Below are 14,211 nucleotides of genomic sequence, written 5' to 3'. Positions count from 1 at the left end.
AGTGAAGGAGGGAAGAATTCAGTGAAAACATTACCTTTTTTTTTTTTTTTGGTATTTTCCTGGGACCCAAGAGGAATCTGAGTGAGCTCTCTATATTTTACCAGTATTAAAGATGGTGAGCAGGACCACAGAGCATCATAGCTTATTTCAGTAGGTGCCAGTTTCTTTGAGACAGTCTAACCTAGTCTCCCCACTTAGAGTTCTACATATTCACCTCTAAAAGAAGAATAGAAGGGAGAAAAGCCAAACAGAAAACAGACAAATACTTTCACTAGTTATCTGCCCTCAAGTTGTAAGTAAAATATGTGTTTATTTTTCTGTGACTCGATCTCATATTTCTCATCAAAAAAAAATGACACCTTGCCATGAAAATAAAACCCAGAATAGAAGTGAAGGTGGTTCACTAGTAGGTCCATAAGTAATATTAGCATATTGAGAAAAATAAATAAAATCAAGGTTGATACTCTAAGAAGACTCTCAAAGTAAAGAGGAAGACTGGACCTTATGGACCTGATTTAGCGAATGAGATTCACTTTCCCCATTAAAAAGCACTCAACTGCATCCTATATACCCTAAGGATTCCATTGCTAACCTTCAGTGGGTCGCCGAAATTGGTATGCCTGTGTATACATGCACGTGATAATATTTGGGAGGGGAATTCTTTCATCAGACTCTCAAAAGGATCCACAATCCAAAACAGGTTAAAAATCACTATCCATTTCTTGCTCTTAGAACACTTTTTGCCAGCATGGTTTTTGGTGCTCTTGAGTCAGAATTGGCTAGTGAAAAAAACAACAGGAAAACTCAGGGAAGTTAATCTAGAAATGATGGATAAGGAGAGAGAAAGTTCTGTTCATTGGACTGGTGAAATTGGTAGCACAAGAAATGGAAGAGGTCAACCTAAGCTTCAGGAGGTGGGATCAGGCTTGAAAAGCACAAATTAGGACCTCGGGAGAAATCAACTTCTCAAATAGGATCACAAGGCAGGGATACTCAAGCTCATAGATTGAGACTGAAAGAACCTTACAATTTTAATCCTAGTACAAGAATTTCCCTTCACAATATCCAGGGCAGGTGATTTCCCAGCTCCTGCTCAAAACTCCCCAGCATTAAGCTGGGCACCACACTTCCCCCTCAGGCTCATAAGCTAGACAAGAGAGGATCTGAGACAAAAGAGAAGTAGAAGAAACTGAAGCTGAATTTTAGGCTATTCCCAAAAGTATAAATAATTGGCCCATGGCCTCTAGCGGGGCTTACCCTTCCCCTAACCTCCGTGGGCAGACTGACTCCTAGGTACCTGGCCAGCTATACACAGAGTCTTAACAGGCACAAATAGTATCTTGATGGCCCTCAAAGACTCTAGAAAAAGCAAGCAGGAGTAAGCGTTTCCCTGACGACTCAAGGACTATCCAATAGGCTTGCTGGTTCTGTAGAACGAAACTTTTCTTGAGCGAGGAAAGGTATTTATTAAATCTGACAGAATATCCCTTGAGAATACCCAAATCCTCTTTTCCTCTCCATCTCTATTCAAAGTCCTGTCAGTTCCAATTGTTCTCCGGACACTAAGAGGCATTGTATCTAGGGTATGACACCCCCACCATAAATAAATAAATTGGCTTTCTGACTTTACAGATATCTTAGGAGATTGGTTAATGCAACCTAATTGTTTCTGGGGAAACTGGTCAAATCACCTTTCCCAAGTTTATTTGCTGAGTTGATTTCACCCCAAAACCCTGAAGGTCTTGAAACAGACCCATGAAAATCCAAATATAAAAGTCCCTCAGAAGACAGCCTAATATCATCTGATGGCAGCTGTGATGTTCTTCACCATTGCTCCAATCTGTACTCAAGCACGGTTATCTAAAGTTCCTCTCAGTTCTGCAATTCCCTGCTACCAGCTCAGAAGTTTTTGCTATTCCAGAAAACAACAAGAGGTTAATTTTTGCTCAAAGTCAGTTTTTTCTGCTCTCCATGTCCTTCAAAGGAAGATGGAAAATAACTCAATCCTACAGGAAAAAGAGGACCCTTAACTGAGGGAGAACGTTATGTTTCTCCTTTCCATCAAAAATGAACCTTCTTGGATGGGCCACGATGGCTCAGAAAGCAGAATTCTCAGCTGACATGCCAGAGACCCAGGTTCGATTCCTGGTGCCTGCTCACGCAAAAAAAAAAAAAAAGAAGAAGAAAGCCTTCTTGATATTCTCTTTATCCAGGAAAGATGACTCAACTTTCCATATCCTGGATAAGTTAAATTAAAAATAATTAAATAATACTAATAATAAATAAATAAAAATAATTAAACAATGGCAGGGGGATGGGATAAGAGGTAAAAATGGGTAGATTGTAATATTAGTGGTCAATGAGAGGGAGGGGTAAGAAGTATGGGATGTGTGTGTTTTTCTTTTTTACTTTTTATTTCTTTCTCTGGAGTGATGCAAATGTTCTAAAAATGATCATGGTGATGAATATACAAATATGTGATAAAAAATGGAATGTGGTGATGAACTATGTGATGATACTGTGAGCCACTGATTGTATATATCTCAATAAATCTGCATTTTTTAAAATGAAGTCCTGTTTAAAATAGTGCCAAAAGCCTTTTTGTTTCCTACATGTAGTCTTTTCTCGCCCATTCTCTCCCATGCAAATGAGAATCAGAGGATATAAAGATGGTAATTATTAATAAGTCCTGTGTTCTCATGGCCCTGGGTTAAACAAAGAGAACGACTTGCCCTACAGCTGCTCTTCTGGGGGTTTCATTGTTATCCCTTGTCTTTCTGTTCCAGCTCATGATGAGTTCCCTCAGGTCAAGAACCATAGCCAGTGCCCTTGATCTGTGCCTTCAGGAGACATGGTGTTAGACTCAAGAAATGACTGATAACAGAATGCATCAGAGGCACTGAGAGCAATTCAAGCAGTAAGGAGCTCACAGTACTCCCAGGAGCCACTGACTGCCTGGCTTGGGGGCAGGAGCCTGGGATGCCAACCAGGACGAAGGACATTCTGCTTACTGATGGGAGCAGGAAAGTGTACTAGTTAAGAGTGGGCCTTAAACCAAACAACCTGGATTTAAATACTGGTTCCACCTGAGACACTCATAAGCTAAGCAATTTTGAATGTCAGTTAACCTCTCTCAGCCTCAATTTGACCTTTTCTAAAATGTTTTGTGCTCTTTTCATTATAATACAATGGAACTATGAGCCAGCACAGCTACCTACAGAAGCCCCTTAGAGCTCAGATTCACCAATAGTTGGAAGGACCTATCCCTACGGGTATCTGTAGCTGGAAAGGAGAGGCTTGAAGTCCAACTGCTGAGGAGATGGTGCTAGGGAGATGCCTCTAGCCAGGATGTCTCCCCAGCATGGTTATACCCCCTCCCTCAGCCCCATCCCACCCTGCCTGCTGGGAAGCCACATGGTTCACAAGTAAAGTGACTGGGGGTCAGAGAGCTGGAGATCTTCCCCCCTCCTCCATGCACCATCTCTATGAACGCAGGTTCATCACTTCAACTCTCTGGGATATGAAAGGGTTGGACTGGATATTCCATAATTCTCTTTATGGGGAATGCCAGTCTGGAAAACAGCCTGGAGACAATAGATGTCCAGGAAATTTTCATTCATGATAGACTTCCAGTCAGCACAGAAACATCATGCACCTCTAGGCTAGTATCATGCCAAGAGGAGAGGGACAATGGATGCAGTTCAACTTGGGTGCTGGTAATAAGGGAGTGTAAGCTGAAGAAAATTTAAAACAATCATAAAACCAACTCAAAGTCAGTCTTCTTTTTGTTATCACCATTCAACAGCAATTCTAAAAAAAATACCAGTGATTAAATAACTCTAGAAGGGAAAGGAGGAGACCACACCCATCATCCTCCACCCTTGTATGCCATTTCCCTAGATACCCAGTCTCTGTTCTCTCGGCCTTATGTAATTTCACAAAATACAACATGACAGAGCGTAACCCCTCTTTGTCTAAAATAATGTGGTGTTTTCCCCTCTTTCCCAGTTATTGAATGTCCCACCCATTATGATTGCCTATACCTGGAAATACCTGACCTTGGGAGAGGGCGCTTGATGTTCCCCTCACCTTTACTGCCTCACTGTGCCCACTTCCTTCTCTGTACCTGGCATGGAGACCTGGCCTGCATGTGAGGTCATCAAGATGGCAGAGAAAGCCACTATAGGACTCTTTTACTGCACAGAAGCTTAAGTAGCAAAAAAGACCTGGCAGAACCATCTTTATCAAAGCTCCAGAAAACAGTTAAAGGGTTGCAGTAAGAGGGCAAGTACCAAATCAAGAAAAAGGCAACTTAAAAGCAGTAGGATATTGTCCCTCCCTAGCTGGACCCTTCCCCACCCCTTCACCAGCTCATCACAGAGCCAGTCTGTGCTCCCACTGTGAGTCCCTAGTACTTGTCCTTGAAGGAGCAGAGCAACCCTTGTGCACATACTGGGAGTATATATGTTTGTGCCATTCTGGTGGCAACTTAAAGAACTGAACCACGACACACACTGCAGGTTCACTACTTACTGGTTCTAGTGCATGCAGTGCAGTGCCCAGAAATGTGAGAAAACAGTTTTCTACGGAAGAGGGGATATTCAGAGCCATGTAAACAGGGGAATTCTTAGGGCCACATGCAAATGCCCAAGACAAAAAAATATATGCAGAAAAAATCAGGGATGTCCTTATGCTTTACCTTTGAGCTATTCTCTAAATGCATTGCATGGATAAACTGAAGTAAAGCACTCACATGGGTCAGTCCACAAAGACTAAGGAAGGTATTTCCTGTTTTCTCCCTCTCTTTTTTTTTGCTAGCTCCTGGCATTCAAGAAAATTTCTGTCATAATACTAGTTTAAGAAGCAGATGCATCATTCCCTAAGTTTTAGAGATAACACATTAAAATATTGAAAGGTTCGAGTTGCAACCAAAGATTACAAAACATAGGAAAACAAAAGATGAACACAAAGAAAATATCAGTAAAGAGACAGAAATCATGAAAAGGAACCAAACAAAGGTGAAGATCGCAGTAACAGATATAAAATTTTCCCTAGTAGAATTCAACAGCAGATTGGAACTGGCAGAAGAAAGAATTGATGAATTTGAAGATAAAACAAGTGAAATTGCTTAGTCGCAGGAACAGAATGAAAAAAGGGAGAAGAAAAATCAACAGAGACTGAAAGTTCTGAGGGATAGCGTTGTGTGTCAACGTATGCACACTTGAAGTCCCAGAAAAAGAGAAAGAGGCAAAAAGAGTATTTGAAGAAACAATGGCCAAAAACTTCCCAAATATAATAAAGGATATGAATATATAAACTGTAAGCTCAACAAACTCCATAGGGGATAAACCCAAATAGACTTACAGTGAGACATACGACACTCAAACTGATGAATGCCAAAAATTAAGAGAGTAGTCTGAAAGCCACAATATAGAAAGATTGTGTTGTGTACAAAGCAACCCAATTAAGACTAAATGTCAATTTCTCACAAGAAAGGATGGAAGTAAAAAGGCAGTGAGATGACATGATTATGAAAGCCAACCAAGAATTCTACACCTGACAAAACTGTCTTTCAAAAGTTAGAGAGACTTGTAAGTCCTGGATACATCCTAGAGTAATTAAGCAGATAATCAAAAAGTATTAGCAGAATGGGCCACGGTGGCTCAGCAGGCAGAGTTCTCGCCTCCCAAACCAAAGACCCATGTTCAATTTCCAGTGCCTGTCCATGCCAAAAAAAAAAGCACTAGCAAAGTCCCTTGAAGGATGGGAGAAAGAATATGAAACTATTAAACCTTACCATCAGGGAATCCCCTGATACTGTGTCAAACTTTAGGGACACCTAAATCAATAGGCCATGCCCTCAATCCTGAGGCTTACTCTTGTGAAGTTTATATAGGTAATGGAGAAGCTTAGACTACCTATAGGAATGCCTAAGAGTTACTTCTGGAGGACCTATTTTGTTGCTCAGATGTGGCCTTACTCTCTCTAAGCCCAGCTCTGTAAATGAAATCATTGCCCTCCCTACTACATGGGACATGACGTCCAGGGGTGAAAGTCTCCCTGGCAACATGGGAGATGACTTCCAGGGATGAATCTGGCCTGGCACCATAGGATCAACAATTCCATCTTGACAAAAGTGGAGAAAAGTAGTGTAACTAATAAAGTATCAGTGGCAGAGAGAATTCAAGTACAGTTGAGATGCTACTCTGGAGGCTGCTCTTATGCAAGCTTCAGTTAGACCTTGCTACCTATCATTATCTGCCAAACACCAACTAGGACCATTCCAGCCAATCCTGAAGAACACCGAGGGCAATATATAATGTTCCACAAGGGTTTCACGCACTCGAGTAATTTTCCAGAACCTACAACCTCCAGATGGGTCACTGGACCAGATAAGTCCTGAAACCTAGAGGGCCCAGCTTCTCCAGAACTCAGACAGTACATCTCCCTATGCCTTATTAGTAACAGACCCTTCCAATATGAAAAATTTAGATGGGCCATAACCCAAACACCCCTAAAGAGAGGGATAGAAAGATCAAAGGTGATGATGGAGTTATATAGAGAAGATAGGATTTAACAAATGAATATGAATGCTGAATCTCTTAGTCTCCAGCATCCTAGAGCAGCTAGAAGTAAAAACCTGAAACTGGAATTGTAACCCATGTCAAACTCTGAAATCTATTCTACAACTAATTGCGGTGCTGTGCTTTGAAATTTATTGTTTTATTTACATATATGCTATTTTTCACCAAAAAAAAAGAAAGAAAAAAAAGTCAATTGTGATGATAAAAAAATATTTAAGCCTTGTAGCCTCCTTCATTCTGGAGCAGCTAGAAGGGAAAAATTCTGAGAGAATCCTATGGTAGCCCATGACAAAATCTGGTATCTGTCCTTAACTACTTGTTGAAGAGTGCTTTGAAAACTATTGCTTTTTTATTTCTTTGCTTTATATATATGTTATACTATGCAATAAAAAAAGTTTAAAAAATAGAGAGACTACGTTAATAGTAGGAGACTTTGATACAACACTTCCAATAATGGATAGAACAGCTACACAGAAGACCAGTTTGGAAAGAGAAAACTTGAATGATACTCTAAACCAATAAGACCTAACAGAAACATAAAGAACACTTCACCAAAAACCAGCAAAATACAAATTCTTCTGCAGTGCAAAAGTATCATTCTCCAGGAGAGACCACATGTTCAGTCACAAAACATTTCTCAGTAAATTCAAAAGTATTGAAATAATACAATGTGTCCTCTCCAACCAGTATGGGATGATGCTGGAAATCAATAACAAAGAAAAAACTGGAAATTCACAAATATGTAGAAATTAAACAACAAGCACTTAAGCGATCATTGGGTCAAAAAAAAAAAATCATTGGGAAATTAGGAACTATCTTGAGGTAAGTGAAAATGAAAACACAGCATACCCAAACATATTAGATGCAGTAAAGGTAGCGTTTAGAGGGAAATTTATAGCTCTAAATGCTTACATTAATAAAGATGTGGGTGGGCCACGGTGGCTCAGCAGGCAAGAATGCTCTCCTGCCATGCCAGAGGACCCGGGTTCATTTCCCGGTGCCAACCCATGTAAAAAAAATAAAATAATTAAATAAATAAAAAATAAAAAATAAAGATGTACCTGCACAACAAGAGGATCTAGAGAAAGAAGAGCAAATTAAACCCAAAGTGAGCAGAAGAAGGAAATGACAAAATTTAGAGAGAACATAAATGAAATAGAAAATAAAAAAACATAATAGAATCAACAAAACCAAAAGTTGGTTCTCAACAAAACCAAAAGTTGGTTCTTTGAAAAGAGCAATAAAATTGACAAACATTTAACCAGATGTCAAAGAAAAAATGGGGGAGAGCACAAATAATTAAAACCAGAAATGAAAGGAATGACATTTTACAGACCCCACAGAAACAAAAAAGGACTAAAACAGGATATTGTGAACAACTGTACACCAACAAATGAGATAGCCTATATAAAATGGACAAATTCTTAGAAATAGAAAAACTACCTACAATGACACAAGAAGAAATAGAAGATCTCAACAAACCAATAACTAGTAAAGAGATTGAATCAGTCACCAAAAGCCTCCCAACAAATAAAAGCTGAGAACCAGATAGCTTCACATGTGAACTTTACCAAACATTCCACGAAGAATTAACAGAAAAAAAATTGAAAAGAAGGGAACACTGCCTAATTCATTCTATAAGACCACTGTTACCCTCACACCAAAGACAGATAAAGATTCCCACAAAAAAAGATGAATATCCCTTACAAATATGCAAAAATCCTCACAAATATTCACAAACCAAATCCAAAAGCACATCAAAAAAATGCACACCTTGATCATGTGGGATTTATCTCAGGTATACAAGCATGGTTCAACATAAGGAAATCAATTAATGTAACACAATATTAATAGAATGAAAGAAAACACCACATGAAAATCTCAATTGACTCAGAAAAGGCATTTACAAAATCCAGCACACCTTATTGATAAAAATGCCTAGAAAACTAGGAATAGAAATAAACTTCTTCAATATAATAAAGGGAACTTATGAAAAACCCACAACTAACATCATACTCAGTGGTGACAGACTGCAAGCTTTCCCTTGAAGATCAGGAACAAGTCAAAATGCCCACTGTCACCACTGTTATTCACCTTTGTACTGGAAGTTCAAGCCAGAGCAATTAGGCAAGAGAAAGAAATAAAGTCATCCAAATTGGAAAGGAAGAAGTAAAACTTTGCCTATCTGCAAATTGCAAGACCCTTTATAATGGAAATCCTGAAGACTCCACAACAATGTTACTAGAACTAATGAATGGATTCAGCAGAGTGGCATGGTATGAGATCAGTAGTCTTTCTATATACTAGTAATAAACAACCTGAAGGAAAAAGTCAAGAAAAAAATTTCATTTTCAATAGCAACTAAGTGAATGCAATATCTAGGAATAAATACAAGCAAGGATGCCTAATACTTGAGAAAACTACAAGAAATTGCAAGATAAAGCAAGGAAGACCTAAATAAACGGAATGACATTCCATATTTATGGATTAGAAGATCAAATATATCATTAAGCTGTCAATTCTACACAAAGCAATCTACAAATTCAACACAATCCCAATCAAAACATCAACAGCATTTTTTGCAAAAATGGAAAAGCCAATCATCGAACTTATATGGAAAGGTAAGGGGCCCCATACACCCAAAGCCATCTTTAAAAAGAATGAAGTTGGAGGACTCACACTTGCCAATCTTAAAACTTATTACAAAAGTTTTAAAAATTTTCACAGTAATCAAAATGTGGTACTGGCATAAGGACACACAGATAGACCAACAGAATTGAACTGAGAGTTCAAAAATAAACCCTCACATTTATGGCAAACTGATTTTTCTCTAGGGTGTCAAGTCCACCCAATTCAGAAAGAATAGTCACTTCAACAAATGGTGCTGGGAAACTGGATGTCCATGTGCAAAACAATGAAGGTGGAACCCCATCTCACATCATATTATAAAAATCAACTCAAAATGGATCATAGGCCTAAATAAAAGAACCAGAACTATAAAACTCTTAGAAAAAAATGTGGGAACCATCTTCAGGATTTTGTGTGACGCACAAGGTTTCTTAGACTTTACACCCAAAGTACAAACAACCAAAGCAAAAATAGATATTTGGGACCTCATCAAAATTAAAAACTTTTGTGCATCAAGGGACTTTATCATGAAAGTGAAAAGACAACCTATTCAATGAGAGGAAATATTTGGAAACCACATATCCAATAGGATTTTAATATCCATAATACATAAAGAAATCCTGCAACAATAAGAAGGCAAACACCCAAACGAATTGAAAGCAGGGATTTGACCAGATCACAAACATTCAGAGTGTCATTATTCACAGTTTCCAAATGATAGAAGTAGCCCAAGTGCCATCAACCAATGAATGGATGAACAAAATGTGTATATACACATGATGGAATATTATTTAGCCATAAAAAGGAATGAAGTCCTGATACATGCAGAACACATGAATGAACCTTGAAGGCATCATGCTGAGAGAAATAAGCCAGACAGAGAAGGACAAATATTGTATGATCTCTGTCATCTAATAATTAGAATAAGCAAATTCATGGAATAAGAAACTTGAGCACAGTTTACCAGGCGCCAGGATGGGGCTGGAAATGGGGAGTTAACGCTTAAATTGCACAGAGTTTCTATCTGGGGTAATGGGTAAATTTTGGTAATAGATGGTGGTGATGGTAGCACAACATTATGAATGTAATTAACAGCACAAATTATATGTTTAAATGGGCTAAAAGAGGAGATTTTAAGTGTACATATGTTACTAGAATAAAAATTAGAATTTAAAAACCATATAACTGTGCAACACAGTGAACCCTATTGTAAACCATGGACTAGAGTTAATAGTACAATTTAATAATAATATCTTTCATTAATTGTAACAAATGCACCACACTAATGCAAGCTGTTAATAATGGGAGTGGGAAGGTTATATGGGAACTTTGTATTATTTCCATGACTTTTTTAAATCTGCAACTTCTCTAATACAAATTTAAATTTAAAAAAAAATCAGACCTAGCCTATTTTGTAAGCAATAGCAAAAATAAGTAAATAAGTAACTACAAACTGGTATATAGTTCAAGTCTAAACTGATTATGGAGCAGAAGGAAATCAATCTATATTAAGGCAACAACAAAAAAATATTTCATATATTCAAGATTCCCACCGTCCTGTGTGCCTGCTCAGCCCTGACCAGCCAGCTCTTCTTCACCATTCTGTTTTTCTCTCACCCCACCTGTTTCCACCTGTGCTTTTTAGTAGGAATTGCATTCTTTGTGACTTATGGCTATTTCCTGCCACAAGGTGGCAGACATTGCCTGTTTTGCTACTTTTGTGCAGCCTTAGCACAACTGCTCCAGGTCTAATGGAGGCACCAGAAGGCAAAGTTCCAGTATGTTTTCTAAATCTCCTGTTTAAAAATCAGTTACTGGGTGAGCCACGGTGGTTCAGCAGGCAGGAATGCTTGTCTGCGATGCCAGAGGACCCGGGTTCAATTCCCGGTGCCTGCCCATGTAAAAAAAAAAATCAGTTACCTCCTTTCTGTTAAGGTCCTTATGTCCAACATACTTGATGCATTCAATAAAAAAGCAAAATAGATTATGATGCTCAATGAATGGAGGTGGATGAAGGATGCACTGACTGAGAAGCAGATTGGCAAATGTATACATATGATCAAATATTGTGCTACTATAAAAAGGAATGAAGTTGTGAGGCATGTAACATTGTGAATGACCCTGTGGGACATTTGATGATGCAAAATAAGCCAGAAACAAAAGAGCAAATGTTGTACAGTCTCATTTAGAAAATCCTTACAAGAAATCAGGGGCCTAGATTGTAAGCTCTTACACAGACACATTTAGTCTGCGGTGGTAATTGTTATTTCTGGATTTCGAGAGGCTGTTTTATATATGTATAATCTCGTATTTAGAGATAAGAATGAAGTTTATCAGGTTGGGATTAAGGTAATTCAGAATACAGGGTAAAGAAGTATTCTCTATATTTTAGAACCTCATCTACTCTTTGAGACCAAAGGAAGAAAGGTTTATTTTGTCCAAAACTGAATTTTCTGTAGCACATAACCAGCTCAACCTGTCTGGATTGATCATTTAAACAATCCAAACACAGGGAGCCCAGAATAAGAATGAGAACCTTTAATCCTGTTTAGCTTAATGTAAAGTCCCTTGAGAGATGGGAGAAAAAATATGGAACTATTAAACTTTACCATTGGGGAAATCCTGGATACTGTGCCAAACATTAGGGACACCCAAATGTGTGTCCTTATAGGACCAACCCTTGATCTTAAGGCTTGCTCTTGTCAAGCTTATGTATAAAGTGGAAAAGCTTAGCCTATTCTGGAGGACCTCTTTAGTTGCTCAGATGTGGCCTGTCTCTCTCTGAGTCCAATTTTGCAAGTGAAATCTTTGCCCTCTCCCCTACATGGGATATGACATCCAGGAAAGAAAGTCTCCCTGGTGGTGTGGGAGATGACTCCAAGGAATGAGCCTGGGCTGGGCACCGTGGGATCAACAATGCCATCCTGACCAAAAGGAGGAAAAAGATATGTAATAAATAATGTATGAGTGTCTGAGAGAGTTCAAATAGAGTCAGGAGGCTACTCTGGAGGTCACTCTTATGCAAGCTTCAGTTAGACAGTTACCTATCATAACTTGCCAAACCCCAACCAAAAACATTCCTGACAATCCTAAAAAATACCTAGGGCATTATATAAGATTCTACAAAAGTTCCATGCTCTAGGGTAACTTTCCAGAAACCTGCAACCTCCAGATGGGTCCCTGGACCAGATAAGTCCTGAAATGCAGAGAGGCCAGCCTCTCCAGAACATCAGCTAGTTCCATTATCCTATCCCATATTGTCAACAGCCCCTTCCAATATGAAAAAGTTATAATGGGCATAGCCTAAACACCCCTAAAGAGTGGGAGGTAGACCAAAGATGATGGATGAGTTATACAAAGAAGGTAGGGTTTAATAAACAAGTATGAGTGCTGAATCATTATATTGATATTTCTTTTAGTCTCCAGTATCTTAGAGCAGCTAAAAGTAAAAATCTAAAGTGGTGGAGTTGTACCCCATACCAAACTCTGAAATCTGTTCTACAACGAATTGTTGCGATGTCCTTTGAAATGTATTGCTTTTTTGCATATATGCTGTTTTTCACAAAAGAGAAAAAAAAGTCGATTGCAATGATAAATGCACAGCTATGTGATATTGTGAACCATTGATTGTACACTTTGGACGATTACATGGTATATGAATATATAATATATATCAATAAAAAATAAATAATTTTTTAAAAAGCAAAGTAGATTAATAAAGTCAGAGCTTCTCTGTGTGGCAATTTCTCCACAATACTGTCCACTCTCCAGAATGCTCTATAACCTGTGGTTACGGAGCATGACTGGTACTGAAATAAAATCAAATAGAGGTTAAAGCAGTGGCTTTCATCACACAGCAAGTGGGAGTCAGAGCCCACATAAAAATTCAAGCTACAGGGCACAGCAGTCAGCCTTATTGATGGGGAGGAGGATGCACAGAACAGAGTAAGGCTGTGCCAAGGGGACACGACTGCCACTGCTGGGGGCGACCCAAGGAAAGCAGCCCCAAGTGCAGGCCAGTGAGGCAGCAGCCAAGAAGGCGGTTGCCCAAGGCAGCTTCCCCACCTGCAACCACTCACCCAGACACACAGACACACACGCATGCCTGGATCTTAGTAATCATGTCTGCAGGGAAGGAAATCGAAGCTCATAAAGGGAAAAGCACTTGCCCAAATTCAACCTACCAGTGAGGCCAGAAACCCCACAAGGCCCCAGGTCTTCTGAGATGCAACCCGGGGCTGCAGGCTCTGCACAATGTGAATTTTAGGAAGGAAGACAGTAAAAATAGTAGGCCACAATTAAAAATAAAAACACATTTTTTACCTCGCCTATTTTTTTAAATGGATGCATGCCAACTCGTGTAGAAGTAGAAGGAAATAGGACCTAAATGAAATGCAGTCCAATGGTGGTCCGAAATCCAAGTCCATCGGAAATCCTCATAGAGGATTTGGAAGCCTTTGGAAGCTCTAGGGTCTAGCTCTCCTTCGCTTTTCATAGGTCTTGTCAACTCGCATGAAGCAGAAGAGCCTACAGGTGAGAACGACCGGAAGGGGAAGTCCAACCCCCTGAGCAAGAGTCAGGTTGCTACTGTTCCTTTTTCCACCACTAGGTGCCGCAGCCTGACCTTTTCTCTATTCAGGCAGGCGGTGAAAGTGTCCACGGTCCTATGTCCGTCGTCTCCCATCCTGTGGGTTTTTCCAGGGCCAAGACTTGCCACCTTCCACTTACAGGAGGTATCTTTCAACAAATTTTAGAAGAGTGAAGCAGAAATCTGGAAAAGAACGAACTTGGACACAACATTCACATCAGACAGTAGGGACCAGAGAAATGAAATGTTACATTTTTGTGCGGGGCAGGGGAGGTGGGAGACAAAGGAAAATGCTATTTATTCCAGTTTTGTAAAGGAAATCGATTTGACTATTTAAAAACTGAAAACCACTAACAGAAGTAAGGTGATAAGGGATATCTATTGGAGTTTATTGTTTTCAAGTTTTTGTAC

This window comes from Tamandua tetradactyla, chromosome 3, assembly GCF_023851605.1.
Source record: "Tamandua tetradactyla isolate mTamTet1 chromosome 3, mTamTet1.pri, whole genome shotgun sequence".
Lineage (NCBI taxonomy): Eukaryota > Metazoa > Chordata > Mammalia > Pilosa > Myrmecophagidae > Tamandua > Tamandua tetradactyla.
The sequence above is the reverse complement of the archived record's forward strand: the minus strand, read 5'-3'. Positions refer to the sequence as shown.